Raw genomic sequence first — 20,860 nt, 5'->3', positions numbered from 1 at the left:
CATCAACTGTTCAGAGGAGACTGTGTGAATCAGGCCTTCATGGTTGAATTGCTGCAAAGAAACAACTACTAAAGGACACCAATAATAAGAAGAGACTTGCTTGGGCCAAGAAACACAAGCAATGGACATTAGACTGGTGAACATCTGTTCTTTGGTCTGGAGTCCAAATTTGAGATTTTTGGTTCCAACCGCCATGTCTTTGTGAGACTCAGTGTTGGTGAACCGATGATCTCTGCATGTATATTTCCCACCGTGAAGCATGGAGGAGGTGGTGTGATGGTGTGGGGGTGCTTTGCTGGTGACACTGTCTGTGATTTATTTAGAATTCAAGGCACACTTAACCAGCCTGGCTACCACAGCATTCTGCAATGATACACTATCCCATCTGGTGTGGGCTTTGTGGGACTATCATTTGTTTTTCAACAGGACAATGACCCAAAACACCTCCAGGCTGTGTAAGGGCTATTTGACCAAGGAGGAGAGTGATGGAGTGCTGCATCAGATGACCTGGCCTCCACATTCACCCGACCCCAAAGGATGGCTATCTGAAGAATGTGTTTAACACTTTTTTGGTTACTACATGATTCCATATATGTTATTTCATAGTTTTGATGTCTTCACTATTATTGTACAATGTAGAAAATAATAAAAAATTATGAAAACCCCTTGAATGAGTAGGTGTTCTAAAACTTTTGACCGGTAGTGAATATTTTTAATGGAAAACTATTACAGTAAGTTATGTAATTGTTACCCAGAAATGATTTGATATTGAGACAAAAATGGTTGAATTGGGCCTTTAACCCAGCGTGCCCTTCCTTTTAAACATCATGTGTTTTAATCAATTACTCACTGTCTGTTTTCAGGTGAACTCTGCCTACTTTGACCGGGTCAGTCTGTCTGCCAATGGATTCTACAAGTACGTTAGCTGGAACACAGACACAAAAAAACAACACACGGTGTATTACTACCTAACCCGTTTTAACAATAAATTAATGATTTAGTATTTTTTTTTCAAAATAGTTTGCCTGTGAGGCAGCACAATAAATGACCATATCTCGTTGATATCTTGCTACAATGCTGCTAAATGCTAGCTAATCTGCCATTTTTAGCTAGGCTAAATGCTAGCTGTTCTAGAATGTTGCTAAATGCTAGGTAGGCTACACATTCTTGCTAGACTACAACATTTCGATTGATAGGCTAAATGCTAGCTAGGCTAAATGCTAGCTAGGCTACATTGTTGCTAAATGGCACAACTGGAACCGAAAATCACCAGGAAGATTTCTTGGTGTAATTAACTGTTTATTTATGTCTTCCTCAGGACTCCAGACCTTGGTTATGACTTTGAGACCAACACAGGTCGCCCGTTCAACTACTTCAGTTACGGAGTGGCCTGCTCTGAGGTGGAGATAGACTGTCTGACCGGCAGCCACAAGGTAAATACATGGAGGGATGTGCTAGTGTGTGTTTCCTACTTTTTCATGAGAGATTTTAGGACTGCATCGATTGATAAGACACAAACCAATATCCTCCATCTCATTCCATCTCTCCATTAGAACATTCATACGTCCATCGTCATAGATGTGGGGAATAGTCTGAACCCAGCTCTGGACATAGGGCAAGTAGAGGGGGGATTTATGCAGGGTGTGGGTCTGTACACCCTGGAGGAGCTGAAGTATTCTCCTGAGGGATACCTGTTCACGCGCGGACCAGGCATGTACAAGATCCCCGCCTTTGGAGACATCCCCACTGACCTCACAGTGTCTCTGCTCCGAGACGCACCCAACGACAAGGCCATCTTCTCCTCCAAGGTAGGGACACTCTTATTGTGAAGGAAGCCCTCTTTCTATTCTTGTGAGACCCCAGTTTAATTTATCGTCCTTAACACTCCTCTCTCTCTCTCTCTCTCTCTCTCTTTCTAGGCGGTAGGTGAGCCTCCTCTCTTCCTTGCGGCCTCAGTGTTTTTTGCCATCAAAGATGCCGTCACCGCTGCCAGGAAGGAGTCAGGCCTTAGTGGGCCCTTCAGATTCGACAGCCCGGCCACACCTGAGAGGATACGCAACGCCTGCGAGGACCGCTTCACCAAACTGGTATGTATGATCATCACATCTCTAACAATCCAAGAATACAACTAGGGAGACACTGATTTGTTGTTGTTTGGGTTCCAGTGCCCCCCTGCAGAGCCAGGCACCTTCACTCCATGGGCTGTCGTAGTGTAAGACGAACAGCACTACAGAGAGAAGACGTGCAGACAAGAGGAGAGAGAGAGGGAGAGACGGAGGGGGAAGAGCGGAGGGGAGAGACGGAGGGGGAGAGACGGAGGGGAGAGACGGAGGGAGAGACGGAGGGGGGAGAGACGGAGGGGGAGAGACGGAGGGGAAAAGAATAGGATAGCAAGCAGAGAGAGAGAAGGTTAATCTGTTCCAAATTTATGCCATTAAATTCCTTTGTCTCAGTCTGAGGAAACGACTGTTTCTAATCAGTTTGTAATGAGCCAGAACCCTAATCAGTTTGTAATGGAGCCAGAACCTTAACCAGACTCAGTTTGTAATGGAGCCAGAACCTAATCAGTTTGTAATGGAGCCAGAACCTTAACCAGACTCAGTTTGTAATGGAGCCAGAACCCTAATCAGTTTGTAATGGAGCCAGAACCCTAATCAGTTTGTAATGGAGCCAGAACCTTAACCAGACTCAGTTTGTAATGGAACCAGAACCTTAACCAGACAGTTTTAATGGAGCAGAACCTAATCAGTTTGTAATGGAGCAGAACCCTAATCGTTTTGTAATGGAGCCAGAACCTAACTACAGACTCAGTTTGTAATGGACGACCGAACCCTTAACAGACTCAGTTTGTAATGGAGCCAGAACCTTAACCAGTTGTAAATGGAGCCAGAACCTTAACCAGACTCAGTTTGTAATGGAACCAGAACCTTAACCAGACTCAGTTATTGTAATGGAACCAGAACCTTAACCAGACTCAGTTTGTAATGGAACCAGAACCTTAACCAGACTCAGTTTGTAATGGACAGAACCTTAACCAGACTCAGTTTGTAATGGAGCCAGAACCTTAACCAGATCAGTTTGTAATGGACAAGACCTTAACCAGACTCAGTTTGTAATGGAGCCAAACCTTAACCAGACTCAGTTTGTAAGAGCCAAACTTACAGACTCAGTTTGTAATGGAACCAGAACCTTAACATACTCAGTTTGTAATGGAGCCAGAACCTTAACCAGACTCAGTTTGTAATGGAGCCAGAACCCTAATCAGTTTGTAATGGAGACCAGAACCTTAACCAGACTCAGTTTGTAATGGAGCCAGAACCCTAATCAGTTGTAATGGAGCCAGAACCTAACCAGACTCAGTTTGTAATGGAGCAGAACCTAATACAGTTTGTAATGGAGCCAGAACCTAAACCATACTCAGTTTGTAATGAGAGCAAGAACCTAAATCAGTATTGTAATGGAGCCAGAACCCTAATCAGTTTGGAACTCTTACCCCAAAGCACACATGGGTGGATCTCGGTAGTGTAAAAGGGGCTTCATCTCCTTGTCTCCTGTCTCTCATCCTTACTGAGCTGAGAACTCAGAACAATATAGTGGATGTTGGGGGTCTGCTTTCACTTGTCCACTACGGTTTAGATCAGTGAAGAGGACGAGACTATTAAGATGAAGGCCAGATCTGAAGCCTACCTGACTATCAGCAGTTTGACCTAGGAAGCAGTCCTTGTTGGGTTGCCCCCATAGCCACCATGGTGCATTGTGAAATAGGTCAGGAGGCCACAGATTCTGATTGGAGGAAAGTGTCGCTGAGGCCACGGGAACTGACCAGACCAATCACACACCACATACAGTAACTATTGAGGATCTTTTTCAAGGGATTTCAATCATTTTCAGACCTCACTGCATATCATATACAAATGACCTATGATCAATTCAATATCTGTAATGATGCCTGTTATATACCTTTTATCAAATAAATCAACATCTTGTGTTTGTGTGTTAAATTTAATATAATTTCCTAAATGTATGATATTGTATACATATTAATTTAATTTGCCTTTTACTAGCAGAAATTGATTTTATTTAGCAGTTATGTTGAGTGATAGAGTTTTATAGGAATCATTTGTTTAATTTATTTTATGCGTACTCAGGTTTTAGTAAAACAGCGCCATCTGGTGGGCAGTAGTGTGTCTGCGGTGCTACTGTTTTCAATTCAACTAGTTAAATACTACTTGACTGACACAGAATAACTAAATTACTTCAACTACTTGATTAGACTGAGACAAAAATTAAAAGATACTATCAAGCATTGGTGTAATTGAAGAATTTACTTTATTTTACATTTCAATAATGTACAGAGTTAATCTGTTAAATAAACATAMATTTCCAATCCTCTGGCTGAGGCCTCTGACTGTGTGTTATGCTGTGTGTAAGTGCTTGCTATACGGTGTGTGTACACCCATTCAAATGAGTGGATTTGGCTATTTCAGTCACACCCGTTGCTGACAGGTAAATACAATTGAGCACACAGCCATGCAATCTCCATAGACAAACATTGGCAGTAGAATGGCCCGTACTGAAGAGCTCAGTGACTTTCAACGTGGCACCGTCATAGGATGCCACCTTTCCAACAAGTCAGTTAGTAAAATTTCTGCCCTACTAGAGCTGCCCCCCGGTCAACTGAAAGTGCTGTTATTGTGAAGTGGAAAGATCTACGAGCAACAACGGCTCAGTCGCAAAGTGGTAGGCCGACGCGAGCTCACAGAACGCGACTGCCGAGTGGTGAAACATTTTGAGTTAATGCCTAAAACTTAACCGTAAACACTTTGAAATTTGACGTTTGCAACAMCTTTGAGAAAAATGWATGAACGTTTAATTCTGACTTGAGACTGTGAGCGCTAGTTTGATAAACACACACAGACATGCATGATCTCACACACACACACACACACACACACAAAGTATAATAAAGTTAATGTTTAAAACAGTATTCTATCACACTTTTTCTTTGGCTAACCGGCTTCATTGTACTTAGCCTAACCCCTTGACTAGCTCTATGTTAATAAGAGAGAGACCACAGAGCCACGAAGAAGAGACAAGATTGAGCCATTGTTATGATTTACAGAATTAAATTAAATAGTCATGGAACCTGTGTAGCTGACTGTTCAGATAGAAACTCTTCCTCCCATTGTCACTCTGCTGTCTTCTGACCTGTAGTATCTACAGAGAGAATAACTTTTCATTGTCATCTGCTTGTCTTCTGAACCTGTAGTATTTACAGAGTGAATACACTTTCCTCCCATTAGTCTCTGTCTGATCTTCTGATCTGTAGTATGTACGAGTGAATACACTTCCTCCATTGTCACTCTGCTGTCTTCTGACCTGTAGTATCTACAGAGTGAATACACTTCCTCCATTGATCACTCTGCTGTCTTCTGACCTGTAGTATCTCAGAGTGAATACACTTCCTCCCATTGTCACTCTGCTGTCTTCTGACTGTAGTCTTACAGAGTGAATACACTTCTCCATTGTCACTCTGCTGTCTTCTGACCTGTAGTCCTACAGAGTGAATACACTTTCCTCCATTGTCACTCTGCTGTCTTCTGACCTGTAGTATCTACAGAGTGAATACACTTCCTCCATTGTCACTCTGCTGTCTTCTGACCTGTAGTATCTACAGAGTGAATACACTTCCTCCCATTGTCACTCTGTGTCTTCTGACCTGTAGTCTACAAGAGTGAATACACTTTCTCCCATTGTCATCTGCTGTCTTCTGACTGTAGTCATCTACAGAGTGAATACACTTCCTCCATTGTCACTCTGCCTGTCTTCTGACCTGTAGTATCTACAGAGTGAATACACTTCCTCCATTGTCATCTGCTGTCTTCTGACCTGTAGTATCTACAGAGTGAATACACTTCCTCCCATTGTCACTCTGCTGTCTTCTGACTGTAGTATCTACAGAGTGAATACACTTCCTCCCATTGTCACCTGCTGTCTTCTGACCTTGTAGTTCTACAGAGTGAATACACTTCCTCCCATTGTCACTCTGCTGTCTTCTGACTGTAGTATTCTACAGAGTGAATACACTTCCTCCATTGTCACTCTGCTGTCTTCTGACCTGTAGTATTACAGAGTGATACACTTCCTCCCATTGTCACTCTGCTGTCTTCTGACCTGTAGTATACAGAGTGAATACTCCTCCCATTGTCACTGCTGTCTTCTGACTGTAGTATCTAAAGAGTGAATACACTTCCTCCATTGTCCTCTGCTGTCTTCTGACTGTTGTATCTACAGAGTGAATACACTTCCTCCCATTGTCACTTGCTGTCTTCTGCTGTAGTATCTACAGAGTGAATACACTTCTCATTGTCATCTGTGTCTTCTGATCTGTAGTTCTACAGAGTGAATACACTTCCTCCATTGTCACTCTGCTCTTCTGACTGTAGTTCTACAGAGTGAATACACTTCCTCCCATTGATCTCTGTCTGTCTTCTGATGTAGTATCTACAAGAGTGAATACACTTCCTCCCATTGTCACTCTGCTGTCTTCTGACCTGTAGTATCTACAGAGTGAACTACACTTCCTCCCATTGTCACTCTGCTGTTTCTGACCTGTAGTATCTACAGAGTGAATACACTTCCTCCCATTGTCACTCTGCTGTCTTCTGATCTGTAGATATCTACAGAGTGAATCACTTCCTCCATTGTCACTCTGCTGTTTCTGACTGTAGTATCTACAGAGTGAATACACTTCCTCCATTGTCACTCTGCTGTCTTCTGACCTGTAGTATCTACAGAGTGAATACACTTCCTCCCATTGTCACTCTGCTGTTTTCTGACTGTAGTATCTACAGAGTGAATACACTTCTCCATTGTCACCTGCTGTCTTCTGCCTGTAGTATCTACAGAGTGAATACACTTTCCTCATTGTCACTCTGCTGTCTTCTGACCTGTAGTCTCTACAGAGTGAATAACTTTCTCCATTGTCACTCTGCTGTCTTCTGACCTGTAGTCTCTACAGAGTGAATACACTTCTCCCATTGTCACTCTGCTGTCTTCTGACCTGTTAGTCTACAGAGTGAATACACTTCCTCCCATTGTCACTCTGCTGTCTTCTGACCTGTAGTATCTACAGAGTGAATACACTTCCTCCATTGTCACTCTGCTGTCTTCTGACCTGTAGTCTCTACAGAGTGAATACACTTCCTCCCATTGTCACTCTGTGTCTTCTGACCTGTAGTATCTACAGAGTGAATACAGCTTCTCATGTCGGTTTCTTTATATTCAGTTGTCACTCACTCTTTACTCTCTGATCTGCTTAATCCTTGTGCTCACCTGCTAAGCAGTGAAATCAACAGAACACTCATTGATAAACAATCTATCTAATAACAAGTCATTGAATACAATCTGTAAGATAGACATTTTAAATGTCTGTTACAAATACAACACAAGCTCCCTACACGTTACTTAATCTAGAAAACTTTTTTCACATTTGAATCAACGTGTATCATGGTCTTTTTTCAGCCTGCCTACACTTCCCACAACACAAGGAGGATCGGAAAGAGAAAATCATAGCAACAGAATATACAAGACAATGAGATGTACTTACTTGACTTGTTGTCATGACAGCAGGACCTGTGAGATGTCCAGTCCCTTCCTGTCTGTCCAGTGTGAGGTGAAGACCACTCCTTTCTATGGCCTTATCTGTCACACCCTGATCTTTTTCACGTGTCTTTGTGATTGTCTCTATCTGGCCAAGTTACTCTCAGGTCATCACTATCTGGTCAAGTTACTCTCAGGTCATCACTATCTGGCCAACTTACTCTCAGGTCATCACTATCTGGCCAACTTACTCTCAGGTCATYACTATCTGGCCAAGTTACTCTCAGGTCATCACTATCTGGCCAAGTTACTCTCAGGTCATCACTATCTGGTCAAGTTTGCAAAGTCGGAAAACCAGCCTACTTCTACAATATCTTCTTAAAATCTGATTTTAAACCTAACCCTAATGTTAACCCTATCCACACTGCTAACCTTAAATAAAAATAAAAAACATATTTTTGTTTTCATTTTATTTATTTTATTTTATTTCATTTTATTTTGCAGCTTGGTCATATAGGGGAGTGTTTCCCCACTCCAGTCCTCCAGTCCCCCCAACAGTGTTTCCCAACTCAATATTAGGAAGGTGTCTCTAATGTTTGATGTACTCAGTGTATATAATCACTATTAATTGAATAGGATTTCTGTGGGCCCAGTGATGATGTTTTCATCTTATCAGGTTTCAGGGAAGACCCAGATGCAGACAGTGTCGAGGAAATACAAGTTTATTTCTAGTACAGGGGCAAGCAAACGACAGGTCAAAGGCCGGCAGAGGTCAATAATCCAGGAGGGTGCAAAAGGTCCAGAACGGCAGGCAGGCTCAGTGTCAGGGCAGAATGGTCAAAACCGGGAAGGACTAGAAAAACAGGAGCAAGAACAGATGGGCAGGGGAACAAAAGCTGAAAGGTTTCACGAAACAAAACAARCTGGCAACAGACAAACAGAAAACACACGAACCCTGCAGCTAGGGAGTCCTCAATGTAGGTCTCCGTAGCCTTGGTCTCCGGACCCAAGCAGAGAGTACAGTCATCCCCGGGGCAGAGTGGTGCCTGGGAGAAGGTCAATCCCACAGTCATATGGTCGGTGTGGCAGAAGCGAAGTGGCCCAGGCCTTACCAAACACCTCCCAGAGGTCCTGGTACTCCGTGGGAATGGCAGCTTCCAAGCACCTGGGAAGATGTCCTGGGGCAGGCTGCGCTGACTTCAGGTAATGGGGGTGACAGAGCGGGCTCCAGCCCATGGTGGCACCAGCAGACCAGTCAATGAGGGGATTGTGTTGCTGGAGCCAGGAGAATCCCAATACCACGGGAACCTGAGGAGACTTGATGAGCAGGAACTGGATCGTTCGCTGTGGTTCCCTGACACACTTAGGTTGATGGGGGTGGTATTGTGGGTGACCCTGTCTATAGAGTGCCAGTCTAGTGCTCTAGTGTCCATGGGAATAGAGAGGGGCTGAGTGGGGATGCCCAGCTCAGAAGCCAGGATAGCGTCCATAAAGCTCTCAACGGCCCCAGAGTCGATGAGTACCGGGAGCGATTTCGACTGGTTCCCCCACAGCAACCTGGCATGAAAAGGGATGCGAGTAAGAGTTATCCGTATGGCCCACGAGTACTTGCTCCTACCGGTAGACCTGGTCTTTTAGCGGACAATTGGAGACGAAATGACCAGTAGTCCCGCAATACAGGCAGCTCTTAGTGTGAAGCCTGTATAGCCGTTCTGGAGACAGCCTTGCTCTGCCTAGTTGCATAGGCTCGGGAAGAGGTGAATCTGCAGACTTTGCAGATTCTCTGGGGAACTCGGGTAGTCTCGTGTTCTCTCGGCAACGGAGCCATCGGGAACTTCCGGGATGCCTCAGAGTCGAGGTGGAATTCTTGGACGTGCGAGTGAAATCGAATTTCCTCTCCTTCCTTCGTTCCCATAGTCGCCCATCGATTCAAATGGTCAAGGCGATGACAGAGTCAAGATCCGTTAGTTGTTCCCGGGTTGCAAGCTCATCATTTACTTCCTCCGATACTCCGAGCAGGAACATGTCAAACAATGCTTCTGGGKTCCAGGCACTCTCAGCCGCCAACGTGCGAAAATCCACCTCGTAGTCTGCCACACTACGGGAGTCTTGACATAGCTGGGGCAGCTTACGAGCAGCCTCTCTCCCGGACAACGGAGAATCAAACCACTTCCTCCAATAACTCCTCCAGACTGAGGCAGACGGCGGATTGTTGCTCCCACACCGCCGTGGCCCAGGCGAGTGCCCTGCTGGACATCAGCGCTAAATGTACGCTATCCTGGAGCGGTCCTAGGAGACCGAGAATGCTGCAGCTCAAAAATGAGGGAGCACTGGGAGAGAAAAGCCGGGTAGGTTCCGGAATCTCCAGCGTAGCACTCCGGAGGCCGTAAGCGGGGTTCTCAGGACACCGGGGAGGGCTGGGACATTACGGGTGTGATTAATTGTCCGCTCTGCACAGTGGGGAATCCGCGGAATTGCTCCAGTAAAGTATCGAACTTCTGGTCATGGCGTTCTGCCATGAGACTTTGAAGTAACTCCTCGTGGCATCCAATGGTGGCTCCTTGCAGGGAGCTTGGAGGGTACTGTGGTGTTGAATGCTGAGCTGTAGCCAATGAACAGCATTCTTACATAGGTATTCCTCTTGTCCTGATGGGTTAGGGCAGTGTGCAGCCTGATGGCGATTGCATCGTATGTGGACCTATTGGGGCGATATGCCAACTGAAATGGGTCTAGGTTGGCAGGTAAGGTGTAGGTGATATGGTCCTTGACTAGTCTCTCATCACAAAGTACTTTGAGAGACTAGGTCCACTAGAGTATTGTGGATCTAGTCGTTGTTGGGAGACGGCACACTAACACAGGCGAGTGCCCAGTTAGTTTAGCTCAGATCTATGCTGTGTTCACGGAGTGCTGGAACCACAAGGTTACATGTATAACCAAGGGGGCGGCGCCCCTGTTTCTCACAGAAAGTGCTAATTATTTCAACTCTACACCACACACTCTGAGGAGTAATGTGGATAAGGGTTTGAGGAACAGCTTGCGTACACAGCCCCATGTTGGGCCAATGATGCAACCGCTGTTGGGGGACGGCACACCGACTCAGGCAGGCACCTCAGTCAGTGCAGGTCAGACCCATGCTGCGTTCACCGAGGGCTGGAACCACGAGGTTACAAGTATAACCAAAGTGTCGGTGCCCCCGTTACTCACAAATGCGCCAATATTACCTCCCCCTTTGGGACGGGGCCCACCCTGGGCCGTCCCACCACTTCAGTGTCAGGGGACAGCGGTGGCTTGGGCCATAGAGGAATACAGGTCCTTCCTACTATCAGTACCACAGCTTCGCGCTCTCCCGCTCTCAGGGCATTACTCGGAGTAGCAGCGAAGCTGCACCCTCTCCTCCTGGCGAAGTCAGACGTTGGAGAAAGGTTATGACATCCAATTCCATCGAACTCCTCCCCAGTATTCGGGTGTGGTGATGAAGACGCCTGAGAGAAAGTATCCGATCTTGTGAAGGAGATTACTGAAGTTTTGGCGAAGAAGGCTGTCCCAGTAGTTGCAAAAGAACAGCAGGCTATTTTTGCCCTACTTCCTGGTGCCAAAGAAGACGGGGGGAAGGAGGCCAATATCAGATTTACACACTCTCAACGAGAGCGTAGCCAAACGGTCCTTTCGAATGCTTATGACAAAACCTCTGCTGGAATGTATCCACAAACAAGGACTTTTGTATAAGCATAGACTTAAAGGACGCATACTTTCATGTGCCGGTGCATCTGCGTCACAGTTTCTGCGTTTCGCCTTCCAAGAGGTGGCGTACGATTACACGAGGATGCCATTTGGGTACACCCTGGCACCTCGCACCTTTTCCAAGTGCTTGGAGGGCCGGCATTGGAACCGTTGCATCGTCAAGGGATAAGGCTACTAGCCGACCTAGACGACCTAGTGGTTCTCGCCCCATCAGCAGAGCACACACGACACAGACAGTGATTCATCTCACACGTCTGGGGTTCGCTGTGAATTTGTGAAAGAGCATGTCTTGGCCCAGTCATCAGATTGTCTACCTGGGATTGCAGCGTGACTATGAAGGCTCGAATTTCAGATCTTCTATGGGCTGCCTTGTTGCTAGCCCTACGAAGGTTTTATCCAAATCACTTGGTGACGGCGCATTCCGCCATGACACTTTTGGGTCTCATGTCATCTGCCCACTCCATGGTTCCACTGGGACTTCTGCACATGCGTAAAACACAGCGATGGTTTGCCCAACTACGACCGGACCCAGTGAGGCACCGTCGTCGGTTGTTGGTAGTTCCCCTCTAGCTCAGAGCGGACCTGAACTATTGGAGAGACCTGTGCGTTCTGACACAAGGGGTCCCAATGGGCAGAGTGTGCTCCTACATTCCAGTGTTTACMGACGCTTGTCTGACTGGATGTGGAGGGACATGTCAGGCTCGGGCGGTAGGAGGGGAGTGGCCTCCCTCGGGACGCGACATCAACCTCCTGGAGTTGGAGACAGTTCTGTTGGTTCTGACCCACTTCGTGTCTACCCTATGGGGTCGCGACATGTTGGTCTGGTCAGACAACCAAACCACAGTAGCCTACATAAATCGCCAAGGAGGAGTCAGGTCTCCTGCACTCCACCGGCTGGCGGAGGATATGTGGCTGTGGGCTCACGAGCACCTTCGCTCGTTGACAGCAGCACACATTCCAGGCTGTCAGAACGTCAGAACAGACCTCATGTTTCAAGGGGGTCCCCGAGACGACGAGTGGCAGCTTGCACCCTGACATTGTTCTCCAAATATGGGAACGCTTCGGGAGAGCCGAGGTGGACCTGTTCGCATTACGTGTTAACACACAGTGTCCCCTATGGTTTTCCCTATGAGCCCAGGATGAACCGCAACTAGGGATAGACGCTTTTGCCCACCAGAGGCCGGATGTTCGCCTGTACGCATTTCCACCGAGGTCCTGTATTCTCCCACTGCTAGCCCGCGTGAGAACAGGAGGGCTGTCAATCATATTGATAGACCTCGATTGCCCAGGGGCTCTGTGGTACGCGGAGATGACTCAAATGTTGATTGCACCATCATGGCCAATTCCACATCGAGAGGACGCAATGTCTCAGGCGGAGGGCATGATAGAGCAATTTCCTCTAATTGGCCAGCCACTGAGAGTTTGGCCCCTGAGAGAGACAGGCTAGAGCGCCGTAGGTTATCTGATTCAGTAATCAGAACCATACAGAGTGCGCATGCCAGTTCCACATCAAGGTCGTATGCCAGTTTTCACAGTGCTGTGCCACAGAGAATGTGTACCCCATGTGCTGTCAGGTCAAGAGCGTGCGCTCATTCCTACAGTTCATGTTTTACAAGCAGCAGGTTTTTGGCAGAGACACCGTCTTCAGCCACCCTCTAGTGGAGCGGTTTCTATTGGGAACGTAGCGGCTAGAGCCATGCTACCCCAGTGGGATTTAACTTTGGTACTCAAGGCGCTCTGTGAAACGCCGTTCGAGCCATTGAATCAAAATCCCCCTCAAAGATGTTGTCTCTGAAGACAGCACAGTTTCTTTTGCCTTGACTACAGCCAAGCGTGTCAGTGATTTGTGTGCTCTTTCAATGAGACCCGACTGCCTTGCCAACAATGGCAACTGAGCAGAGCGGTGTTACGTCGTAACCCGGCATTTATGCCAAAGGTTATTAAGAGCTCATATAGGTCACAGACCGTTGAGCTATGGGCTTTCTTCCCCCCCTCCCCGAACAGAGAGAGGAGAGGCTTCATTGCCTTTGCCCGGTGCGCACCTTGGCGTGCTACGTGCAGCGCACGGCAATGATTAGGTCATCGCCTCAGCTTTTTGTGTGTCACGGTGCTAGTACACTTGGTAGACCACTTTCTAAACAGCGGCTGTCTCATTGGCTTTGTGAAGGCATTGAGACGGCTTATGAGGCAGCATGGCGGCCGCTGCCTCAGGGAGTCAGAGCCCACTCCACTCGTGGAGTAGCGGCGTCTACGGCCCTTTCAGAGGAACAGGGGTAGAGGATATTTGTCACCGTCTCCTTTTATCCGATTCTACCTGTTAGACATGTCGTCCAACTCTCCAGCTCATTCTGTACTCAGCGTGGCTAAAGGGAGAACTTGAGTTAAGAAGAGATACAGGACTATTGGGCAAGGTTCCCATTAGGTCCGCTCTCCTTTTGTTGTTGTTGTCAGAGAGTAAGACACGTGCGACATAACCTTTGTTTGACACTGTCAGTACAGCAGCACTGTCAGTACAGGACGGTGAAACCATCCGGGCTGGTTAGTTTCACCATCCAGGCTGGTTACTTTCACCGTCCAGGCTGGTTAGTTTCACCATCTAGGCTGGTTAGTTTCACCATCCAATTATTTCAGATCTACAGGAGTGTACGTTTCAACATGGCACGGACCGTGGCAACACATCAACTACGTTTGTATTGGACCCTTTTTTTTGGTGAGACTAACCAGCCTGGATGGTGAGACTAACCAGCCTGGATGGTGAGACTAACCAGCCTGGATGGTGAGACTAACCAGCCTGGCATGGTGAGACTAACCAGCCTGGATGGTGAGACTAACCAGCCTGGATGGTGAGACTAACCAGCCTGGATGGTGAGACTAACCAGCTCTGGATGGTGAGACTAACCAGCCTGGATGGTGAGACTAACCAGCCTGGATGGTGGAACTAACCAGCCTGGATGTGTGAAACGTACCAGCCTGGATGGTGAAACTAACCAGCCTGGACGGTGAAAGTAACCAGCCTGGATGGTGAGACTAACCAGCCTGGATGGTGAGACTAACCAGCCTGGATGGTGAGACTAACCAGCCTGGATGTGGAGACTAACCAGCCTGGATGGTGAAACGTACCAGCCTGGATGGTGAAACGTACCAGCCTGGATGGTGAAACGTACCAGCCTGTGTAACAGTATAACTTTAGTCCGTCCCCTYGCGAACCAGGGACCCTCTGCACACATCATCAACAGTCACCCACGAAGCGTCGTTACCCATCGCTCCACAAAAGCCGCGGCCCTTGCAGAGCAAGGGGAACCACTACTTCAAGGTCTCAGAGCGAGTGACGTAACCGACTGAAAGGCTGCTAGCGCGCACCACCGCTAACTAGCTAGCCATTTCACATCCGTTACACCTGGATGGTGAAACGTACCGACAACCAGATAAAAGCAAGCTGAATCAGTTCATGCATTCTTGAAAGTGAGGACAATTTGTGTCCTGCAAAGAAACACTATTTTTTGTTTGGGAAAACTGAATTTGAATTATATGCCCCACTTACCTTCAAAATGATTTTGCAATCATATAGCCTTTATTGACAGTACTCTGAAATCTTCAAAATGTATTACTAATGTCATGACTTCGGTTGGCAAATTGTAAATCCGCAAAACCACATTGTTTAAATCAACCCCCTGCTTTAAAGTGTTTTTCATTGACTTTATGTTTTTAATTTAGTCTCTGAAATTACAAAATTATAAGAAAAGCTTGTCTACAGTCCCAATAGTATAACGAATTATTTTCTGAATGTGTCATTGTCACATTCTCTTATGATGTCATAACGAATCGATAGTTACAGCAGTTGTAACTCCAGTTCTATGAGTGGAGCGGAGCCCCATAGGGATAACAGTTTAGGAAAGTCTTGTATCCTAAACTACTAACAATTCGCCGCTACTCATCTTCTTGTCAAATCARTCAGTTTACCATCACTCAGTCTACTTTGGAATGACCAGGTAGTGACGTCTAGAAGTCCAGCAGGTGGTGCTGGAGTATCATTTTACCAGCTCAGAGCAGAGAGAGTGGAAAACCCTTTTTTTGTTGTTGCATACAGCATCACATATGCTAAAAATGTCACCAATGGTATTTTAAAAAATGAGGCTCCTGACCAGGTAGGTAATGTATTTTTTTTAAACATAATTGTATTGAACTAAGTGATAACAAGGATTTCTTGAAATGTGGAGCCCCGTCTTCCGCCAGGGCAGTAATCTTCATAACGAGGACCATCAGATCAGCTCGCCTGACAGGGGGAGACAGAGAGACAGAGCCCATACACCTCCAAGAGGAACAATAGAGCCCTTGACGTGGGGTGGAGTTGGCAGATCAGTGGCATAGATACAGAAACTCCATGGGAGATACGTCCTTTAACGCTGGTTGAGAACCCCTTGCTCTAATGGTTAACTATGTGTGTGGGGTTGGCTGCTGTGTTGACTGAATCATGTATTCTAGTAACTTCCTGGTTTATCTCCTATAGACTCTCCCGTTTGTTAGGTGTCTGGGATGTGAACCAGAATAAAACACTAGATGAAAAACACTCACTCACAGTGTTCAGCCATTAACTCCATGCCCCCTCACACACATCACCACACACACGTACCCACACACACACACACTTCTGTATCTCTGAAACGTAATTGTAGTGCAGACTAAGTGCTGTTATTGAGGCAGCGGCTGGATATGGACAGTTTGTATTCAGGCGCTTCTGTTGTCGATAGAGCTGGATACATTACGCACGGTATGTCATGAATACTGTGGTTGACTCTGGCAGGAGTTCACCGGGGAGGAGCAGCAGCACCACAAATGTTCTACTGCTGGAGCTTCTGTCCCTCTTACAGAATATTAGTTCAAAAGTATTGAGGAGCTCCTGATCCCTAAATGTAAACAGTAACAGCACCCAACATGAGTACCGGCAACTATTTCAGTTCAAGCCCTGCATGAATATAAATAAAATGGTGTGTGTGTGTGAGATCGTGAGCGTAGATGGATGGAGATAATACTGGCAAGGAATCAGAGAGGGGGGACAACAAAGACACGCCATTCTGAACTCACACACATATAAAAATGACGGCCCGTGATCGTACTGAGACTCACTGAGGCTATGAGGGGTTGATTAGGGGAGTTTAATAAAATGTAGCTAACTGTCATACCAAGTCACCTGACGTGTAACTGAGTGCCTAAGAAACTGTGTTGAATTTTAAYATGGACTGTCAATGGAGACAAACCTTCTTCGTAGGCGTTCACACACACGTTCAAGTGTCTATGTGAGCATTCAAAAAGGAACGAGTACTTTTGGGTGTCAGGAAAAAGTACATTATTTTCTTTAGGAATGTAGTGAAGGAAAAGTTCTCAAAAGATATAAATAGTAAAGTACAGATACCCCCCAAAAAATGACTTAAGTAGTACTTTACAGTATTTTTACTTATGTACTTTACAACACTGATTCTCGGTAATACCACCAAAGACATTTTTTAAAGTAATGACTGACTATCGTTTCTCTTTGTTTATTTGAGCTGTTCTTGCCTTAATATGGACTTGGTCTTTTACCAAATAGGGCTAACTTCTGTATATCCCCCCACCTTGTTACAACACAACTGATTGGCTCAAATGCATTAAGAAGGAAAGAAATTCAACAAATTAACTTTCAACAAGGCACACCTGTTAATTGAAATGCATTCCAGGTGACTACCTCATGAAGCTGGTTGAGAGAATGCCAATAGTTAGCAAAGCTATCATCAAGGCAAAGGGTGGCTACTTTGAAGAATCTAAAATATTACATCTATTTTGATTGGTTTAAAAAAAAAAGCTATACTTGGCCATAACACACTTTAAAAGGGAGCAAATTAAACTGATAAAATAAAAAGGAAGGTGGTTTTAACCTCCCTCTCAACGTGCGCTTGTTCACTCCCTATATCATTTCACATATCTATTTTCAAAGGATAAAGCGAAGAACATTAACTTCAACATTGTACACTCTAAAAAAGGCTGGGTTGCTTGTAGGAAGGAACTGCTGGTGAGCAGTTAAAAAGTGTGGGAACCCCTGTGTGGGCAATACTAATAATTACAATTAACATAACGATGCTCATAATAATAACAGCAATAACAGTAATAGTAACAATAAGAAAGAGATCTAGAAAAAGGAGGAGGGTACTACTTTTATACGCCGCTTTGTGCTGAATTCCATGTATTTTGTGACCACAGTGGTTTAATGAAGACGGTCTTGCCTGGGCCTCATAATTGCTTTGTCCAAATAGGTGGCTCTGGTCCGGTGTATATTGAAACATATTTAATGCTTTGCTTTTGGTTATGTGGTTCGTTGGCATGCACAGAAACTTGTTGGTGGAAGATTTGCAGCATATATATATATTTTATATATATATATAAGTATATATACAGTGGGGCAAAAAAGTATTTAGTCAGCCACCAATTGTGCAAGTTCTTGTGCAAGTTCTCCCACTTAAAAAGATGAGAGAGGCCTGTAATTTTCATCATAGGTACACTTCAACTATGACAGACATAATCAGAAAAAAAAAATCCAGAAAATCACGTTGTAGGTTTTTTAATGAATTTATTTGCAAATTATGGTGGAAAATAAGTATTTCACCTCCCACCATAAAGCATGGAGGTTATTATGCAATGTATAAAATAGTAAAACATTTAGAAAAACCCTTGAATGAGTAGGTGTGTCCAAACTTTTGACTGGTTCTGTACAGTATATACACACATTACACGTACACACATTACGCGTACACACATTACGTGTACACACATTCAACAAGGTATTAGTAAAGGCGTTCAGTCGCCCCCTTCGGTTAATTTATGGTCTTTCCCCCACACTGTGAGGTACCTGAGACACACACACACACCCACACCCTCTCTCTCCCTCCATCTCTCACTCCACCACACTGAGTCGGTCTCAGCCTCAGTAGAAGTGAGTGAGTAGTAATGAGTTGTTTGTAGCTAAAACAGAGTGATTAGTAATAATCGTCAGGCTCACAGGCCTGAGGTACTGAACCTGCTACTGAACAAACAACATACTAATTACACTACAGCACTCCTACACTGCTAATTAGAGCCACGGACAGACATATACACTTAGAGAGAGGGACAGAGAGGGACAGAGACAGACAGAGAGAGGGAGGGAGAGGGACAGAGAGAGGGACAGAGACAGACAGAGAGAGGGAGGGAGAGGGACAGAGATAGAGAGGGAGAGGGACTGAGACAGGGAGAGGGACAGAGACAGACAGAGAGAGGGATAGGGACAGGGACAGAGACAGACAGAGAGAGGGAGACGGACAGAGACAGACAGGGAGAGAGAGGGAGGGAGAGGGACAGAGACGGACAGAGAGAGAGGGAGAGGGACAAAGACAGACAGGGAGAGGGACAGACAGAGAGAGAGAGAGGGACAGCGTCAGACAGGGAGAGGGACAGAGATGGACAGAGAGAGAGGGAGAGGGACAAAGACAGACATAGGGAGGGAGAGGGACAGAGACAGACATAGAGAGAGAAAGAGAGGGAGAGTGACAAGAGAATTATATTAAATCGTTTTTGATTCATTTATTAAATATTGAGCCATCAATAAGTTCACAAATCTCCAGGATCTGAAAACAATGGTTAACATGGCTTTAGTAAAAAAATAAATATATATATACATATAGCAGGGGGGAACACCGTTTTAGAGAAGTGCGTTGTAAGATATTTGTTCAAACATTAACTTAAAATATCAAAGCTTATTCTGATACAGAAGTTTATATTTGCATATGTGAATTAGAATAATGGTGTGTGTCAGTGTCTTTGTCCTCTCATTACTTTGACACGTTTGATGCTCTCACCTCATGTTCACACACGTATTCTGCCTGTCTACATCATTAGCATATAACTCCCATTAGAACCTTCAGCCACCATAGCAAATCATGCTAATAACACAAAGTAATTTAACCAAACACAAGTGGCTTCTTAGTGATGCGTGGAGTGTCCGTTGAGGTGACTGTATGAATGGCCACATAGATCAAAGGTTAGAATGTTGGCAGTGTTCAACAATTCTATTGTGATGTCAGAGTTCTAATGGCTGACTGACATTCTATTGTGATGTCAGAGTTCTAATCACTGACTGACATTCTATTGTGATGTCAGAGTTCTAGACTGACTGACATTTTATTGTGATGTCAGAGTTCTAATGACTGACTGACATTCTATTGTGATGTCAGTTCTAGACTGAATGACATTCTATTGTGATGTCAGAGTTCTAAAGACTGACTGACATTCTATTGTGATGTCAGTTCTAGACTGAATGACATTCTATTGTGATGTCAGAGTTCTAAAGACTGACTGACATTTCTATTGTGATGTCAGTTCTAAAGACTGCACTGACATTCTATTGTGATGTCAGATGTTCTAAAGACTGACTGACATTTCTATTGTGATGTCAGGTTCTAATGACTGACTGCCATTCTATTAGGAACTCTCCTGCTGTTCTAGAAAGAATTGCCAAGGTTTATCCTTCTGAAATTATTGAATCATGAATTTTGAATATCTTCGATGATATACAATCCTAATAACAATGCAGAAAATAAGTCACAAAAATTATTTCAGTATATACTAAAAGCATTGTAACAATTCGGATCTGACCGTAAATATGACACCAAAAACAACACTGACAGAATTACAGAAAAATATAAACTTTTGTAAAAAAACAAAGTGTTTTGTGCAGTACTGTGTGAGTTTGGTTGACCGGGCATGGATGGAACGGTAGAAAGCAAAACATTAAAGCTGGGAGCAGAGAAGGTCAGCCAGGAATTAAAATGGAAGACATTTGCAGTCAACAAGACCACGCGAGTGTGGGAAACACACCACACACACACCACACACACACACACACACACACACCACACACACACACACAACCACACACACACACACACACACCACAACACACACACACACACCACACACACACAACAACACATCTGAGCCAGGGACTTTGCTGGAATAATTGCAAGAGAGAGCACAATCTGGTGCATTTGAGAGCGAGTTGGCGCGACGCGGCACATGATAATGACAGAGACAGAGTGTGTGTGGTGGTGTGTTTGTTATGGCTCTAAATACCACTGTGGGCCTGCCAGGGCCTCATTGTCCTTTCCTTGGTTACTTTGTTTGTTTGTTTATCCATCCCTTTCTCTCTAAACCACAACCATCAGCTAAGATAGCTCAAGCTCCATGCTACGTGCTACAGGCTACAGGCTGCTGGTGCTGCGGTGGTGGCTGGACTCAGGCGCCCTGGGGATGGGGTAGAGGAGCTGGTCTGGCCCTCTCCCCTGGAGCTCTGGGGCATCTTAAAGAGCATCATTAGTCTAAGCTGTTAGAGCTATTGTTGCAGGAAATCTTGTCAGGCAGATACCTGCTACTTAATTAGCAGAAACACACTCGCTCGCTAGTGGGGAAGGAGAGAGGCTTGTGTATGTGTGTGGTGTGTGTGTGTGTGTGTGTG

General features: G+C 45.3%; 1 long non-coding RNA gene and 2 pseudogenes across 1 annotated transcript; all 3 read left to right on the top strand.

Annotated features, from left to right (window-relative positions):
* The window catches only part of LOC112071841 (xanthine dehydrogenase/oxidase-like), an 83,678-nt pseudogene extending 80,962 nt beyond the window's left edge, over positions 1 to 2,716 (top strand).
* Positions 2,717 to 3,181: 465 nt separating this feature from the next.
* LOC139024643 (uncharacterized) lies at positions 3,182 to 4,389 on the top strand. Its single transcript, XR_011475979.1, has 2 exons — positions 3,182 to 3,327; positions 3,451 to 4,389. It is a non-coding gene; the product is annotated as an uncharacterized lncRNA (long non-coding RNA).
* Positions 4,390 to 11,769: 7,380 nt separating this feature from the next.
* On the top strand, positions 11,770 to 12,790 carry LOC139024642 (uncharacterized; annotated as a pseudogene).
* The last annotated feature ends 8,070 nt before the right edge of the window (positions 12,791 to 20,860 follow it).

Source organism: Salvelinus sp. IW2-2015, unplaced genomic scaffold, assembly GCF_002910315.2.
Source record: "Salvelinus sp. IW2-2015 unplaced genomic scaffold, ASM291031v2 Un_scaffold1739, whole genome shotgun sequence".
Lineage (NCBI taxonomy): Eukaryota > Metazoa > Chordata > Actinopteri > Salmoniformes > Salmonidae > Salvelinus > Salvelinus sp. IW2-2015.
This window is presented reverse-complemented; position numbering and strand designations above follow the sequence as displayed.